At 40.2% G+C, this 18762-nt stretch overlaps 1 protein-coding gene across 1 annotated transcript in view; it reads left to right on the forward strand.

The window, feature by feature from the left end:
* Positions 1–5249: 5249 nt before the first annotated feature.
* The window catches only part of VGLL4 (vestigial like family member 4), a 193010-nt gene continuing 179497 nt past the window's right edge, over positions 5250–18762 (forward strand). Inside the window, exon 1 of the mRNA XM_069083927.1 lies at positions 5250–5592. The gene's annotated coding sequence lies outside the window, so the exon portion shown is untranslated. The remainder of the gene's footprint in view (positions 5593–18762) is intronic.

An 18762-nucleotide genomic window follows, 5' to 3' on the forward strand; every position in this document is an offset into this window, starting at 1 on the left:
ATGATGCCAAATAACAGTTCCAGGGTGCTGTCATCTATTTTTTTTTAAGCAATTGGGGTTAAGTAACTTGCTCAAGGTTACACGGCCAGGTGTTTCTGGGTGGGTGCTAAGTGTCTGAGCCTGGATTCGATCCCCAGGTCATCCCGACACTGGAGCCGGTGCTCTTACTCGCTGTGCTTCCTGGACGCCCCTGTCATCTATTTTTTTAAATGCTCTGTAACAGAATTGGATTTATGATAAATGGAGGGGGAAAAGCATTATTATTCCTATCAGTAACCCTAGGAGTTGTAGTAGTAGTAGTAGTAGTAATAACAAACTGAGAAATATCTCCCTCAAAGGAGTAATAGTCAGGGAAAAGGGAGGGAAAGAAGCAGATAGCTGGTCGCCTTTCAGGTCAGGCATCCTTTCCCCTCTTTTCTTTTGGTTGCTAAAATTCCTGATTCTTTTCCAAGCTATCTGTCTCTTTACATCCTCTTTCCCTAATACTCCTTTGAAGGAGACATTTCTCAGGCTGCTATTGATACTCTGAAGATTCCTAAGGTTATTTATTGATTGGAATAACAATGCCATTTGAATAGAGCTTTTTTTTTTTTTTTGGTCAAGACTCTTGCTTTATTTTGGCTTGAATGGAATTATTCTTTTTTTTTAAATAATAGTATATATATTAAACATTTGATTTTAAAACTTTGAATTCCAGATTCATTCCCTTCCTCCCTTGTCACCCACCCTTACTGAGAAGATAAGCAGATCAGTATAGGTTGTACATGTGTAGCTAATGCAAAATATTAACATAGTAGATATATTGTAAAAGACTGACTATATTTCCCTCCCTCCTATCCCACATCCAACTTGTTCTATTCTCTACTTTGATCCCATCCCTTTTCAAAAGTAGGTGCTTCCAGCTTCCCTCCCTGCCAGACTGCCCTCCCTTCCATCATCCCCCTTCTCATCCCCTTCCCCCCAACTCTCCTGTAGGGTGAGATACCCTATTTAGTGTATATTTCATTCCCTCCCTGAGCTAAATTCAGTGAGAATAAGGTTGACATTCCCTTTTGCCTTCCTGTTCTTCCCCTCCATTGTAACAGTTTTCCCTTGCCTCTTCTATATGAGATAAATTTACCCCATTCACTCTCTCTCCATCTCTTCTCATTATATTCCTCTCTCATCTCTTAATTTCACCTTTTAAGTATCATCCCTTCCTATTAAATTGGTCCTGTGACCTCTATCTATGTATACTTGTAAACATATATATACACATTCACATATGTATTCATGCGTCAGTATACTTTCCAATATAGACATATATATATATACATATATATATATATATTTCTATTCCCTTCAACTATTTTCACACTGAGAAAAGTTTCATCAGTTACAATTATTGTTTTTACATGTAGGAATGTTAATAGTTCAACTTTGATAAGTTTCTTATGATTTCTTTTCCCTGTTTACCTTCTCATGCTTCTCTTGCTTCTTGTATCTGAATGTCAATTTTTTTTTAAGCAATTGGGGTTAAGTAACTTGCTCAAGGTTACATGGCCAGTTATTTCTGGGTGTGGTGCTAAGTATCTGAGCCCAGATTTGATCCCAGGTCATCCTGACTCTGGGGCCAGTGCTCTTATTCACTGTGCTACCTGGCTGCCCCGAATGTCGAATTTTCTATTCAACTCTGGTTTTTTCATCAAGAATGCTTGAAAGTCCTCTATTCCACTGAATGACCATATTTTCCCCTGAAACATGATACTCAGTTTTGTTGGGTAGGTGATTCTTGGTTTTAATCCCAGCTCCTTTGCCCTCTAGAATATTATATTCCAAGCCCTTCGATGCCTCAGTGTAGAAGGTGCCAGATCCTGGGTTATCCTAATTGTGTTTCTACAATATTCAAATTGTTTCTTCCTGGCTGCTTGTAATATTCTCTCCTTGATCTGGGAATTCCTGAACCTGGCTATAATATTCCTAGGAATTTTCTTTTTGGGATCTTTTTCAGGAGGTGATTGGTGGATTTTGTCAACCTCTATTTTGCCCTCTGGTTCTGAAATATCAGGGCATTTTTCCTTGAGAATTTCTTGGAGGATGATTTCTAGGTTCTTTCGTTGATCATGGCTTTCAGGTAGTCCAATATTTTTTAAATTATCTCTCCTGGATCTATTTTCCAGGTCAGTGGTTTTTCCCATGAGATATTTCACATTGTCTTCTATTCTTTCATTTGTTTGGATCTGTTTAACAGCATCTTCATTTCTCATAAAGGCATTAGCTTCCATTTACTCCAATCTAATTCTGAAGCAATGATTCTCCTCAGTGAGCTTTTGAGATTCTTTTTCCATCTGGCAAATTTGGCTTTTTAAGGCATTCTTTTCCTCATTGCCTTTTTGAGTCTCTTTTGCCATTTGAGTTAGTCTGTTTTTTAAGGTGTGATTTTCCTTAGTCAGGCTGTTAAGTCTCATTTCGCAATTTTCTTGCATCATTCTCATTTCTCTTCCCAATTTTTCCTCCACTTCTCTTATCTGCTTCTTAAGGTCCTCTATGGACTGTAACCAGCTCATATTTTCCTTTGAAGTTTTTGGTGCAGGAGCTCTGACTTCATTGTCTTCCTCCTGTTCCATGCTTTGATCCTTTTTGTCCCCAAAATAGGAGTCTAATGTTGGATTCTTCTGTTTGCTTTGCTTCCTTTGCCTGGTCACGTTGCCACTCAATTACTTGACTTTTGGGCTTTTTGCCACAGTAGGACTTTGCTACCGGATTGGGGAGCTTCGTACCAAATGCTGAGGTTTTCTCAGCTGTCAGAGGTATTAGTTGGGTGCCCTCTCTGAAGCCTCCACACTCTCTGGCAAGCTGGTCACACACCCCAGGACCTCCACCCTAGACTGCAATCCATATCCAAGCAGGTTAAAGCAAGAGTGATTACCCCTCAGACTGGTCGCTTGGTCCCCCTACACTGTTCCGGCCAGGAGCTGTAGTTGCCGCATGGCACTGGCTGGCTGTGCCCTGCCTCTCAGCAGCTTCTTCCCCCTGGAGCAAAAGCCCAACTACTGGGTCCCAAAGTCCACACTGCACTGACCTCCCACTTTGTCCTTAGCATCTATGTGTTGATAATTCTGGAAATGGCCACAGCTGCTGCTGATCTGGAGGCCCTCCAGCTGGTGGCTGGTCAGGCCCGCCCTGGGGATAAAACCTCTGGCTCGAGTAGAGCTGGGCTCAGCTCCCAGAGCGCTGTGCTGGCCACTACCTGCCGAACTGCTGGGCTGTCCTCAGCAGGAGGTTAGCTTCTTTATGTCATTTTGTGGGTTCTGTAGCTGCAGAGTTTGTTCACAGTCCCCTTTTACATGAATTGGAGGTGGTGCGAGTCAGAGCCACACAGAGGTCCTGTTTCTACTCCCTGGATAGAGCTTATTTATTTTAAACTCTATTTCATTTGCTCCTTTAGATCCTATTACTAGAAAGATACCCTTGGGAAGGACACAACCAAGATGAAAAAGGATGAAATGAGATATAACCATTCATAAGGTAAGCTCTGCCTTTTGGATTTTGGATACTTTGATTCTGTGGAGACAGTATGGCATAGAGCACTGGCCTGGGAGCCAGAAGGCTCTAGGGTCTAGTCCCAGATGCCCCTCTCAGGAGGACCAGGACATTGGTTGTTTTTCCTCCTTTGGGACCTCCATTTTCTCATGTATATAATCATCCCTGCTTATTACATCCTAGGCTTACTGTTAGGATCCAATGTGATCATGTATGTAAAAGCGTTTTGGAGTCTGTAAAGCACTGTGCAAACAATAACTTATTCTCTGTTTAGCCAATCTCTGATACTATCTTGTTAAGCATTTATACTTGTATCTGTTACTAGTTGCAGAGGTCTGATAATGGAAAAGCAAGTGACATATAGGCACTGAGAGAACAGAGAAAGTAGTATCTCTGAATATTTATTTTATACAGTTACTGGCTGCTTACATTATAAAATGTCTTCTTAATTGTGGCACAATTAAGGGGAACAACTATCGGGAGGAAAGAGGGGAAGGCTGTATACAGTAAGCTGAATGCTTTGTAAACTCACCAGCCCCAAGTGCCTCAGGAGAATGACAGGAAAAAAAAAAAAAACCACCACAGCCCTTTTTCATCTCCTGAATTTTCTAGATTCTAGTAATAAGAACAAATTGGCCCTAATGAGAACTTGTGTTTCAGTACACTTTTTCGGAACCTTCAGCCCTGGCACTCTTTAGAGAAGACAGGACTATAGACTCCAGAATTTTGCCTAACTCAGCCAGCATTTGTGAGAGTTGCTCCAAGGAATTGTCCCTCCCTCACTTCCACACTGTTTTGATTTACTCTGACTTCCTCCTTAAGGCTAGGGAGGGAGTGACTAACTTGTGTGTAAGACTATGTGTGTATTGTAGTGGTAGCTGTAAGATACTGTAATGGGAGGAGGCAAAGCTCCGAGAATGCTTCCTCCTGCTACCCTGTTCCTAATCAGTGTGTCACGGAAGCAGGCACACATCAATGCCAGCGTGAGCCTCGTGTGTGCAGGATTCAGAATGTGTATTTAAACGCTCATTAGAAAAGTGTCTTTCACATTACTTGGGCAAGTAGTTCCGACGTCATGACCAGTGTGGGGGTAGTGAGACAGCTAGGCAGGGTCCTATGTTTACGTGCACGCTGGGAGCCAAGGCACAAGTATATATGCCCGGTCAGCGTGGAAACTGGGTGTAAAAGCTGGGAGTGAGCGTGGGAATGACCAGTTTGCTTAGAGTTGACAGGAGGGCACTGTGGTTTCTGTCAGGCTCTCTGGGCAGGCTGCATTTCTACCTAAAAAGTCCTTGGGAGGCTATGCGTTCATTCTGGATTGTGCCTAAGCACAGGGTTTGTATCTGGTTGCCTGTTCTGAAGGGGGTAGAGGCTGGGCCACCACGTATGTAAGTCTGTACGGATGCATGTATATAAAATGTGGACACTGGTTACGTGTGTATATTGTGTGTCTGTGTACGTGCGCGCAAGACGGAGTATTTGGGGGGGCAGGTGTAATACCGAGTGCGCACGTGGCGGGGGAGGAGGGGGATGCGTGCACACCCAGGGCGTACAGTGTGTACGAGCTCCTAGGACGGGGAGGAGGAGGCCCCGCCCCCATACCTGCCCGGCCCCGCCCTCAGCCCCGGCAGGGATCTCCGCTAGTGCCGGGACTCCCTCCTCCAGGTCTCTGTCCCCACCTGCGCGCGGCAGCGGCGGCTGGACCGGACGGGAACGGGGCGGGGCCCAGAGCAGGCGGCGGCAGCTCCTCATTCTTGGGATTCCTGGCGCTCCTGCTCCCGCTCCAGCTCGGGCCGCACGCTCCTTCCCCCCATCCCGCCCCCGTCTGTGGGTCCGACTCTGCCCGCCGCCCGCTCGCGCCTGCCCGCTCCACAACCGGAGAAGCTCAGCCCGGCTAGCAGCCTCGCCCCCTGACCCTCTCGAGGGGAGGTGGGGGGGAGGGGGAAGGAGAAGGAAGGGAGCGCCCCTCTAGACCACGCCCACCAGCACCACGCCCCCAGGAAAGCCACACCCCCCACTAGCGGCGGGGCCGGGGCCGGAGGTGGCGGCGGTGGAGCCGCGCACGGGCCGGTGAGTGAGAGAGAGGGAGGGCAGAAGGGCATCTGGGGGGGCAAGAGCGCGCACGTGGGGCCGCGGGCTGGGGGGAGGCCGGGAGCTGCGGGACTGGCCTGGGGATTATGCTAGCCCAGAGTCTCGCCACTGTTGAGGCTTTAAGGTCTCACTCGGACTGGAGCATTCCCTGCTGATGGGATTCCTCTTCTGAGGGGGCGCAGCTGGAGGAGCTTTCTTCTCTGGAGACGGGGGAACAGGGGATCCCTCTTCTGGAGTGGAGGGACACAGCGAGGAAAGTCCTAATCTTGGGGGAGGAGACAGGGCATCCCTCTTCTGCAGAGGCTGGGGGAAATCAGAAGGGTCTCTCTGAAGAGGCGAGGGGAGCCAGGGAATCCTTCCTGTGAGACGGAGGGGGACAGTAAGAGGATGGCTTGTTTTGGGTGAGGAAGGGAATCCGGGCGAGCCACTTCTCAGGGATGACTCCCCTCCCCGCAGGGAAAGGAGTCCTTGGGGAGAGCGTCGAAAGGAGTTCCTTCTCTGAGGGGCGGGGAGTGGGAACAGCAGCCGAGGGAGTCCCTTCTCCAGTATGGGACTTGGAGCTCCTCAGGGAGTCCTTTCTTTGAGGTTTGATGAAGGGCGAAGAGGGACTTCCTTGGAGGAAGGAAAACTGTTGGGATCTTTTTGATGTGGTGAATGAAGACTGAAGGAATCCCTTCTGGAATGGGAGGAAGGGGGGAAAAAGGAAGGGGGGGAAGGGAAGGAGCTAGAGGAAGTACCTTATTTGTGAGTAGGGATGGCAGTCAGCTGAGCTGGTCCCGTATTAGAATGGGAGAACCTGTGGTTTCCTAATTTCTAAGAGAACGGGGGTTGAGGGGAAGTGTGTGGTAGAGGGTCGTAACGGGGTTTCTGCTGTCCTGGAGGCAAGCAGAAGGGGAGGTTGTGACTCCGGACTGTGAAGTGGCTGTCGAAAGAGGTTGCTGGGAGCTTGAGATGCAGGTTAGCCTGTACTGGGTTGGAGGGAAATGAATGAGATTTCAGGTGATGCTAGGCAACAGGGACTCCCTTCCATTCATTTATCCTCCCAGTACCTGAGAAAAAACAAAAACAAATAGCACCATTACCACCAGGCTACCCCCATTTCTTACTCAAAAGACCAGGCTTCACTGGCGGGGAAAAGTTATTTTCCTTTTCTAAGACTTACTGAGCTATAATACTTATTTTTTTTTTTTTTTTTTTGTAATGATGATGATTTTTCCGAGATTGCTCAATATCCTTTAGGTGGATTACTTACCGACAGACATTTGAAATTTCCTTTGAATTGGGATGACTTTTTAAAAATCTGTTTTGCTTTCATCATTGGTGCTGTTTCCTTCACTGCTTAATAAAAAACAGCAGACTGGTGGTCTTTTTTTAGTTCATTTCAGCAGCTAGTCACCCATTTCTTAGGAATGATATCCTGCATTGGAGTATTTTATCTTTCAGTTCGAAACCCTCCTACCTTGTTATATAAAATAAACATCCAGATGTGTTTCCACCAAGACATTCCTCATCAATGCTAACTTTCTTCACAGGATTCAAAGTTCAGTTATGCACACTCGACCAAACTTGAACTCTGTCCTTAAATAGAGACAAGACAAAGCATCCATATACTTGGGCAATGTTCCCTGCAGAGTTAATGAAGAGTATGCATTCTTATGAGTTCTTTCTTATTAGGGCTGGCTAGGAAACAACCCCCTCATTATAATGAGTTAGGCTGCCCAATTTGTGGATTAACTGGGAAAATTTTAATTACTTCTGGACTGAAATGCAAACTAGTTTTAATGCTGACTCAAACAAAATACAGGAAGATAAATTTGTTATAAAAACGATCACAGGATACATTCAAAATAGAACTCTACATGGTTTAGTGGAAAGAACATTGGTTTATTAGATGGGAGAACTGGATTTAAGTCACTGGCCTAGAACTCAGTTTTCTCTTTTGTAAACTTAGAATAACAATACCCAGCCTAGTTTTAAGGACTAAATAAAATTTCCCGAAAAGCATAAAATACAAGAGTAATGCAAATTATTGTTATTTTAAACCCCTTGGAATTGATGTGAAAATTACAAAGTGCTCAATAACTGTATTTTAAACTATATAGTTGCTAAATTAGATCATCACTGATTTTGCTATTACCACAGCAAAAATCTCTAGAGTAGCATATCCTGTCCCTTCTTTTATATGTATGATTGAAAGTTGACAATTCAGTGCAGTATTTTAATGATAAAGTCAGCTGCTCATTTGGGATGTGAGAAGGGAAGAGACCTTACCTTTTAATATATCTTAGGTAATTTCTTACAGATATGCTTATCATCAAGCTGAAGTTTTCATACTCTATTCTTTGATACATTTGTTTTTGTTGCTTTTTGGGGGGAGGACGGCAGGGCCATTGGGGTTAAGTGACTTGCTCAAGGTCACAGGCTAGTAAGTGTTAAGTGTCTGGGGCTGGATTTGAACTCAGGTCCTCCTGACTCCAGGGCCAGTGCTCTATTCACTGCGCCACCTAGCCGTCCAGATACATTTGTTATATACAATAAACATCCTGATGTGTTTTCCCTACCATTCTAAGACATCATCATCAATACTAACTTTTTATAAAAAACCAAAAGGAATTTCATTCTTTATACTGTTAACATCAGCTAGATATAGATATATGTAGAAACAGATATAGATGTTTATCTATATAAATGTATATATGGATATATGTATTGATGGATAGCAATGTATGTATATATAGACAGATATATGTGTGTAAATGCATATGTATATAGATAGATATAGATATATATGTATCTATATAAATGTATATGTGGATATATGTATTGATAGATAGATACATGGATAAATCTGTTGCAGTAATTGTTAAAAAGGCATCCAGTTATGGCCTGGACTTTGAATTATCTTATTTAAGTTGCTTTTTGTTCTAACTTTTAATGCTGTTTGAAATACAATAGTTACAATAAAAAATACAAGAAACTGTGAATTCTTAGAAGGAAAAAAAAACCCAAAGTAAATGGGAAAAACTTGATATAGCTTAAAAACCAAAGAATTTAGGTGGTAATGATTCTTAAGCACTATGGTGATTCTGAGTTATGGTCTGCTTAATGCCTTGTTGGATAATATCATCTGTATCATACATGTGAGAAAACCTAATGAAAAGAGAAAGGTTTCAACTGTATGATCACTTCTATAGTATGTTTAGTAATAGTTAGGAAAAGATAATTTCTTGCATGAGAAATAGTTAAGGGAAGTTCACTTACAGTTCTTTTGATGAGCCCCATGGTTAATTAAACCCATATATAAGAGTTTAAAATAGGGCATAGGGGGATAATCCTTGTATAGCCTTTTAAGGTAAGACACCATTAAGGAAATTAGAAATCTGGAACGCTGTATTTTAACTATACGGTTTGGCAGAGTGGGAAACAGGAAGGAGAACATGTATGGAGGCCCTGAAAATTAAAGAGAGATTTCATGCTTTGGGCTGGAGGTAAATAGCAAGCTGGTATACAGTGGATTAAAAATGTTTCAAGATGCATTTCATGATCCTCCTGGCTCAAGCCTGATGATAACCAAATATTCATTAGTACTAATCATGGTGCTTTTCAACAGTACTGTATGTTTTAGGTTAAAATAATCCTCTTTAGTCCTGAATCAGCTAAAAGAAAAAAGGAGAATTATCTTTCTTAGACCTATGCATTCCCTTTATTACCAAAGATCCAGTGTGAGGGAATGAATGAATGAATAAGCATTTATTAAGTGCCTACTATGTCCCAAGTACTGTGCTAAGTAAATGAGTAAACACTGGAATTGCAAATAGAAACCCAAGATAGTCCTTGTTCTCAAGCTCACATTCGAACAGAGACCAGTCACGGGAGGTTCGGGTTGTAAGCGGTTCCATTGGGTCTGGCTTGGTGGAAGGAGTACAGAGAATGATGGGAGACCTTTGGCTCGGCAGCTCAGTCTTCCCTGGGCTCGGCAGTACCTGCATGAGCTCCATTGGCTTCCTTTTCCTCATCTGTAAGATAAGGGAGCTGCATTGCATGACTTCTAAGGCCCTTTCCAACCCCTAAATCCTTTGGTCCTATGATGACTGGATTGCCTACCAACAAAGCAATATATGTTCTCAATTCTTGGCTTTTTTAATCTTTGAGGTGATAGATCTCTCTCTTCTTTTCAAGTGAGTTGAATAGATAGGACACTGTTTCTCCAGAGTGAGATACTCATAAGCAGCCAGATAACCAAATACAAATGAAATACCCTCCTAAATTAATCCTTATGAATACAGGACTTGGAGGCAAAAGATCTGGGTTGAAATCCCACCTAAAATACTAGCTGTGAGATCACAAGCAAGTTGTTTCACCTCTGAGCCTTAGTTTATACATTGGTGAAACGGGCACAGTCCTATTTGTACCGTTTACCTCAGGATAGATGTGAGAAAAGCACTTGGTAAACTTTCAAGTATCATAGAAGTATTAGTTACTATTGTTGTTATTACTTGTGAGTCTCCATTCACTTTGTAACCCACATAGTGAAGAATTAATTGCAAGAGCCTGAGATCTGGGAAGTAAAGAGAGACCAGAGAAGAGTTAATAAAGGAAGGGCTTATCTACAGTGGAGATGAAGGAAAATATTTCTGGCACCCAAGCCTGAGAAGGTAATGAATCAATGCTTTACTCAGGAGATCATTTGAGTCTGGATTTAATTCTTATTAAACTGGCCTTGCTGTTTTTTTCTTCTCTATCTGGCAAAGAATCAAACAGCCCTTTCTAGAACCTGCTTCCCAAGGCAGCACTTTGGGAGACAACTTAGATAGAAAACTGCATCTGGCTCGCTACTCTACTTAATAAACTTTAGTGGTTCCTTACTGACTTTGGGATAAAATAGAAATTCCTCTATTTCTCTTTAAAGCCCTTCACAGCCTGAGCCTAAACTCTCTTTCTACCTGTTTTGTTGTTCAGTTGTTTGAGTCATATCGGACTCTTAATGGCCCTATTTGGGGTTTTCTTGGCAGAGATATTGTCTCTGTCATTTCCTTCTCCATATAAGGAAACAGGGGAAGCTGGGGTTAAGTGACTTGCCTAGGGTCACAAAGGAGGTGTCTGAGGCCAGATTTGAACTCAGGAAGATGAGTCTTCCTGACTCAGGTCTGGTGCCCTATCCATTGTGCCTCATAGCTGCCCTAAGGCACGATATAAATGTTAGCTATTATTAATATCATCATTTATCAACATCATTGATATATCTATTCTATGTATATAATATTATACTATTAATATATTAATTTATATAATATTTTTATATAATAAAGCATATTGTGTTTATCATATGTTTTATGTTCTGTTTGGTCCTTTTCCTGTTGTATCTGACTCATTATGACCCCATTTGGGGGTTTTCTTGGCAAAGATACTTGGGTGGTTTGACATTTCCTTCTCCAGCTCATTTTACAGATGAGGAAATTGAGTTGCCCCATATTATATGTAAGTTATGTAATTTTGACATTCTAGTATGTTATATAATGTTCCTATTATATAACACATGTATTGCATACATACACATATGTATATGACTATACGTGTCTCTGCATCTGTACTTATACAGAATACTTACATGCATGCATGTTGTATCCTCAAATAGAATATAAGCTCCCTGTGAGCAGGGAATGTTTCATTTTTTTGTATTTGTATTTCTAGCCCTAGTGCAATACTTGGTACTTAGCAATTGCTTAATAAATACTTTCTGACAAATTGATTGACTGATAAATGGGAGGATCATTTTTTGGCCAGAAACAAGGAGACCTGAACTCATTTAGCTTGAGAGTTTGTGATATTTGTAAGGCCAAGCCAAAGTCACTGGTTAATACTTCCTACCTGCTATGCTTATAAGTTCTAGTAGCTGTTACCAAGGTAAAATGGTGGCCTTAATTATGATTATGGAGAACAATTTCCTTTTAAACTTTCCATGTGCATGATTAAAGAGGAAAGAATAAGGGCATATGATCCAGCCAGTAATGATTTATAAAAATAAAACCTTTTTTTTTTCTTTTTGGTCAAGGTGAGGTGGGGGAGAGAAAAAAATCATTTCCTGATGACAATCCAGACCTCTGACTTCATTAGTCTGGGGCAACTCAGTATGGAAGCTGCTTTCACTGATTCAGACTGGCAACTGGTCTGTAACTTACAACTTTAGAGAGTTGCCTAGAGGTACAAACAGGTTAAGCAACATGCCCAGGATCACACAGTTATTGGTAGGTGTCAGAGGCAGTATGTGAATCCAGGTTTCCCTGATTGAAAGCCCTACCATCAATAATCAACAAGCATTTATTAAGTACCAACTATATACTGGATATAGTTGAAGTTCAGCAGGATGCAAAGGCAAAAGAATGAAATAGTTCCTGTCCTCAAAGGCTTACATTCTGTTAGAGGAAGGGAGGATGGCATGTTTGTATATGTGTGTGTACATTTTATCTTTCTATTGGTATGTATATATGCACATATATATGTGCATATACTATATATATCAGAATAAACAGATATATGGAATAAATATAAAATCAACACAAGTTTCTTACAAGCATCAGAGAAGGATAATAGTTTTGGGGAGGATGGAACAGTCTCCAAGTGGTGCTTGGGTTGAGTCTTGAAGGAAGAGACATTCTATGAAGTAGAGATGAAAAGGCGGTGCATTCCAGGCGTAGGAGACATCTACGATGTCTTGCTGCCTCTCAAATACCATTCAAAATAGCAAAAAATATTGATTAATATAGAACATAGATATATTACAATATATTAATATGGAATTTCTTCACTAGCATCTTAGTAAGGTGGCTCTGCTACCCTTGATGGTGAAAACATCACAGATCTTTTACATTTTTCTTCCGTTGGGCCTTCAATTTTTGTACTTAGATGTCCTTGGGATAACTTTGCCTAGCTGGATCTCTCTAAACTGGTTTTTATTCTTTTTATTTGTTTGTTTTGCAGGGGGGCAGGCAAGGCAATTGGGGTTAAGTGACTTGCCCAAGATATATGGCTAGTAAGTGTTAAGTGTCTGAGGCCAGATTAGAATTCAGGTCCTCATGACTCCAGGGTTGGTGCTCTATTTACTGCACCACCTAGCCGCCCCCTGGTTTTTTTTCTTTCTTGCTTCGTGTCAAGATGTCGTTCATAATCTTCCATTAGCTTTCATAAAATTCAAAATGCTGGTTTAAAGACTATTTTCCTGGCTACTATTTCTAAACTATGCTTCTTGTACTCTGGCAAGCATCCTTATCCCCTTCATGACCATCCCCCCTAAATCCTGGACTCTGATTCTGAGACCACTCTTAATTTCTGATAGATAAACCTTTACCTTATCTTGTCCAGAACTAAACATCCACATCATTTCCTGGCCACCATTTTCTAACCATGCTTCACATAAGCTGTCTCTCCTCATTTCTCACTTTTCAGATTTCCTTTGGGTTTTGTCTTCCTCCATTGGAAAGTAAGCTTCTTGAGAACAAGGACTGTCTCACTTTTTTCTTCCTTTTTCTTTTTTTTTCTTTCTTCATTCTTCCTTTCTTTCTTCCTTTTTTTTTAAGTGTAGCCTTAAACCTTAGCACAGTGCCTGGCATACAGTAGTTAATAAATGTTTTAGTTATTCATCTCTTACTCAAACACCAACATCATTCAGGATTCCTTGAAAGAAATAACAACATATACAAACTTTTTCAGTGTCTTTCTGATCATAAATATCAGGTGAGGCATAGAATATGTAGACATAGATTCACAAAAGTTGTTTGCCATTGAGAGAGAGAGAGAGAAGATCTAGGCCAGGGTCTAAGTGGAAAAGGAATTCTTTATGGATGGTGAAGTTGTCCAGATTTTCTCTTTCCTGATGACAATATGCAGAGTCACATCAAGCTTGAGAACATTTCAGTGTCTCCTGGAAGAGATCTGTAAGTTATGATCTGAGAACCCACAAAGAGTAGAACTACTGGCAACATCCTTTTGCCAGGATTATGACATACAATTCTATGGACAAATCATGGTGCTTGTTCATTAGTATGTGGATTTGGGGTCAGACAATATGTATAGACAACAGATTGGGCCCAGAATGAAACAGGAGACTGGATTGCCTTCAGGGAATTGAGAAGCTTCGTTAGTGGCCCCAAACTTTTGCCAGAAACAAAGGTCCACCTTTTTAATACCAGTATTATTGCTGTATTCTGAGACAAAGAACATAATAGTCTCAAAAGAATTGAAAATGGATATCACACAGAGGGCACTAGAAAGGCTTATGGTGGATGTGAGCGGGTGGCAACATGTAACAAATGAAAACTTTCCAGGAGGAGCCAGAGGAAAGACAGCATAAAGTAAATGTATAGTTAAAACAAAAACAATGGGCTGTCTGTATGTTGAGCGCAAGTAAGAATGTCGAGTGCTTCATTGACATCCTCAAGTCATCAGGAGAAAACAAGAAAGACTTCGAGCATATTGAGTAGAACCCAATATAATGCGTTGATTGGAAGACCTAAGCAAGCATCCCACTGGATGGACAGCCATGGAGGGATTGCAATCTTTACCATGGGAGGGAACATCCAAATGGATGAGGTCAACAGATACATTTGGTTATTGGAGTGTAGGCAACATTATATATGATTTAGCCTAAGTACATCACTCACAAAACTCTGCTGTTAATCACAATATAAACCTTGGTTTTCTTTACCAGAGATAAATAGAAAACAACGCTGACTCTCTCTGAAACTTTAGTTTTTTGGAAACCTTTGAAGATTGTGCTCAGCTATGAATCAGAGAAGCTTCTAGGCTATAACTTTGGTCGTTCAAAAAAAAAAATCCTGGTTTCTTCTGCTGCCAGGTTTGATTTCCCTAATAATAACTTTAAGTGTCTTAGAGAGTTGATCTTAGAGAATAGTTAAGCAACTCTTCCCTCCCACCCACCCCCATCCCATGCCCCCAAAATGTGGTAAGATTTCCTTGCTTTTAAGAAGGGGAAAGATAATATTTTTTTAAAATGTATTTCAGAAGGTAATGGGATCTCACTTGGGATCATGAAAAGAACACTGGAATGGAGATCCAAGAATTGAGTTTTAGTCTTGTTTCTTTTGCTTACTTGCTCTATAACCTTGGAGAAGTCATTATTTTCCATGTCTGATTTTTTTCTCCTTTAAAATAGGAATATTAATATCCCTACCTGCTTATTAAAAACTTTGTTGTGAAGATCAAACATAAAATATATAGTAGCAGCATCACTTACTTGCTTGGAAGTTAGGAAAACTCAGTTCAAGCTTTGCTGCTAACAGGTTGTCTTAGGATTGGACAAGTCACTTAATCTTTCTAGATCTCAGTCTCCTTTTCTATAAAATGAGGGAATTGACCTCAACCGTCAGTTTTCTTCTACCTGCAAAACTCTTTGATTTGATGACAATAGATGTGAAAGTCTTTTTTTTTTTGAAATAGAAAATGTCATAAGTGCATATTTGTCATCCTTCAAGTTTGGGCTTCAGTCTGTGTTACTTTAGACAAACCACTTAACTCCTTTGTTTCCTCATTTGTAAAATGGGGATGATAATATTTGCTCTACCTACCTCAGAATAATTGGACGACGTTATTTACATGATAACTCTGAAAAGGCAAGGTGACATAATTAAAATGAGATGACATTTGGAAGTATTTTGAAATCTTATAATCTCTATGCAAGTATAAGGTGGTAGTTTTATTAGCAAAAAGAACATAGAGACAAAGGGAGAAAGTGTAGTGTTAATAGTTATAGGTTTCACAGAAGGTATTAAGGGACAAGTAGAGAACACTTAGGGGCAAATGCAGCTGGAAGGAAATAAAAGCAGGGTTGGAAGTATTGATGGAGGCCAGATTTTTTTATTTACTTTTAAATGTTATTTTTAATTAATAAATGAAAAAACATTTGTTCTCATATCCCTCTTCCCAGTTGGAAAAGGAAAAAGAAAAACAAAATTTTTGTAACAAATAGTCAAGCAAAACATAATCCCATGTTGGCAGTATGCACAGATATATGTCTCATTCTATATCTTGAATCCTTCACCTCTCTGTCAGGAAGTGGGTTGCATCGTTCATCATCTGGAATCAAGATTAATCATTACATTGATCAAAATTAAGCCTTTCAAAGTTGCTTTTTTCTTTACACTATGGCTGTCCTGGTATGATTTCTTGATTCTGTTCGCTTGTCTCTGTATCCATTCCTACAAGGTTTCCCAGGTTTCTCCTAACTCATCCCTTTCCATAATTTCTTATGGCACAATAGTATTCTATTACATCTGTGTACTCGAATTTGTCTGGCCATTCTCCAGTTAATAGGCATCCCTTAATTTCCAGTTTGCTTTCACCATAAAAATAGCTGCTACAAATATTTCTCTTTATATAGGTTCTTTTCCTCTGCCTATGATCTCTTTGGTGTATAAACCTAATAGTAGTATCACTGAATCAAAGTGACTTTGGGGGGGATAGTTATTTGCTTTCTGAAATAGCTGGTCAACTCTATAGCTTCATTAATAGTGCATTCATGTGCCTCTTTCCATGCAGCTCCACCAACATTAGTAATTTTCTTTTTTTTTTTTTTGTCATTTTTGCTAATCTGATGGATGTGAAAAGAAACCTCAGAGTTACTTTAATTTGCATTCCTCTAATTATTAGTGATTGGGAACATTTTTGCATATGGCTGTAGATAGTTTGAATTTCTTCCTCTGAAGACTGCCTGTTCATATCCTTTGATGATTTATCAATTAGGGAATGACTTTTATTCTCATAAAAGAAATCAGTCCCTTATATATTTTAGAAATTAGTCCTTTATCAGAGAAACTTGTTGCTAAGATGTTTTCCCAGTTGCCTGCTTCCCTACTAATTTTAGTTGCTTTGGTTTTGTTTATATAAAAACTTTCATTTTTATCTAATCAAATTTGACTATTTTATCTTCTGAGATTCTCTCTATCCTATCACCTGTTTGGTCATGAAGTTTTTCCCAATCCATAGATGTAAAAGGAAATATCTTTCATATATGTGTGTGTATATGTATATGTATATATACACACATGTACACACATATAACATACATGCACACGTATATAGATACATGTTTTAAATATCTAGTTCATGTGTCTATTTGGAACTTACCTTATTATAGGGTGTGAGGTACTTACCTAAATCTAGTTTATGCTTGACTATTTTGCAGTTTTTTAAGAATTTTTGTCAAATTAAGGACTGGAACCTTTGGATTTATTAAAAACTAGGCTAAGTTCCTTTGTGTCTGTATGCGATGTACCTAATCTGTTGATTGGAGGCTAGTTCTACACTTAGCTACCAAATCAGATGCTTGCTTGAATAGTCTTCTCATTTCTACAGTCTTTACAATGGAAACAGATCAATAACTAATTCAACTACAAAGCAATCCACCCTGATTTTTTTTTTTTTTTTTTGCTTTTTGGAGGGGGGAGGGCAGGGCAATTGGGTTTAAGTGACTTGCTCAAGGTCACACGGCTAGTAAGTATTAAGTGTCTGAGGCTGGATTTGAACTCAGGTCCTCCTGACTCCAGGGCTGGTGCTGTATTCACCATGCCACCTAGCCGCCCCTCCACCCTGATTTTTAAGCTCTTCAAGTTCAAAGACTACATTTTTTCAACAATCCAGCAGATTTTTCTAATTAACTCAGTGAGGCAAGGAATTCTCTCTTATCTTGGCTCTATATCTCTTCCAGCACATATTCTTTGCACTGTAGGTATGTAGTAAGGGTACATTAAATTGAGTATTTATTGGATTTATTGAGTATTACCTTCTGTGTATGAATCAATGTTTGTACTACACCCTATGGGAGTTATATCAGCACTCAGATATTTTTATTAGTGATAATGTGGTTAATGTGACAGAATGAAAATGACTTATGGTGAGTTGATACCCAAGATAAATGGAAAGATAATAAGACAGCTCCTAGTTGCCCTTGGTGAGCTCATCACTGGGATCAGAGCATTGAAAGAACTGGTAGATGTGATTAGTGAACACCCATCAGCTGTCTTGGCTAGATTAAGGAGAGCTGCTGCAGGCCTGGAAAAAGGACCAGTGTTCCCACTTAAAAAAAGAAGAAGAAGAAGAGGAGGAGAGTAGAGTCTGCAAATTATAAACTAATGAAAATTACTTACATTATTAACAAAGTCATAGCACATATTGTTAAAAGGATGATTAGTGAATGTCTCTAAAAGAAAGTGGTGATCACAAAAGTAGCACAATATCACCATGAACAGGTCATGTCAAGCTAACTTGATTTCCATGTTTGGCAGGGTTATTTGTTAGGTAAATCACAGTAAGCAAAGCAGTTATCAAGGGCTTTCATGATATCTGTGTGGACAAGATTGCTCAATGGTAGACAGAGAATTGAGTGAATAGCTAATCCCAAAGAGTACAGTAGTCATTAAAGGTTCAGTGTCCATTTGGAAAGAAGCCTTTAGTGGAACATCCCCTGGGTCTGTCCCTGGCTTCATTCTATCTAATAATTTTGTAAATGATTTATTTGGCATGCTTATCAGATTTTCAGATAATATAAAGCCAGGAGCAGTGGCTAACATCCAGATGACAATGTCTAGTCTCAACAAGTTAGGATGGAAGACTGAATCCAATAAGGTGAATATTAATAAGGAAAATGTAAAGTCTTAATCTGGGGTTCAAGTGCAAAAATGGTGGAGATATAGCTTAGAAATATGTCTGGAAAAGATCATTTAGCAGTGTTTTATGGCAGCCAAAAAAAAGGTAATGTGATTTTAAGATCTTTTAAGAGAGCTTTAGTGTTAAGCACAAATAAAATAATAGCTGTGTTCTCTGCCCTGGTCAGAGCACATCTGAGATACTCTGTTAAGTTCAGGACTTCACATTTTGGGAAGCATATTGATAAGCAGAAGAGAGTCCAGAGCATGACCAGGATGGAGAGGTGATTTGAGATCAGATAACCAAAAGAAGATCAGTGAAGTAACTCAGGGTGTTTCAGCCTAGAGAAAAGGAGACTAGGACCATATGAAACATATCTCCAAGTCTTTGAAGGACTGTCGTATGGTTCTGCTTAATTCTAGAAGACATAACTAGGAGCAGAGAGATTTAGGCTTGATATAAGAGAAATATTCTCTTTTTTTTTTTTTTTTT

This window comes from Petaurus breviceps, unplaced genomic scaffold, assembly GCF_028583685.1.
Source record: "Petaurus breviceps papuanus isolate PSGF00001 unplaced genomic scaffold, PetGlider_PUasm1.0 174, whole genome shotgun sequence".
Lineage (NCBI taxonomy): Eukaryota > Metazoa > Chordata > Mammalia > Diprotodontia > Petauridae > Petaurus > Petaurus breviceps.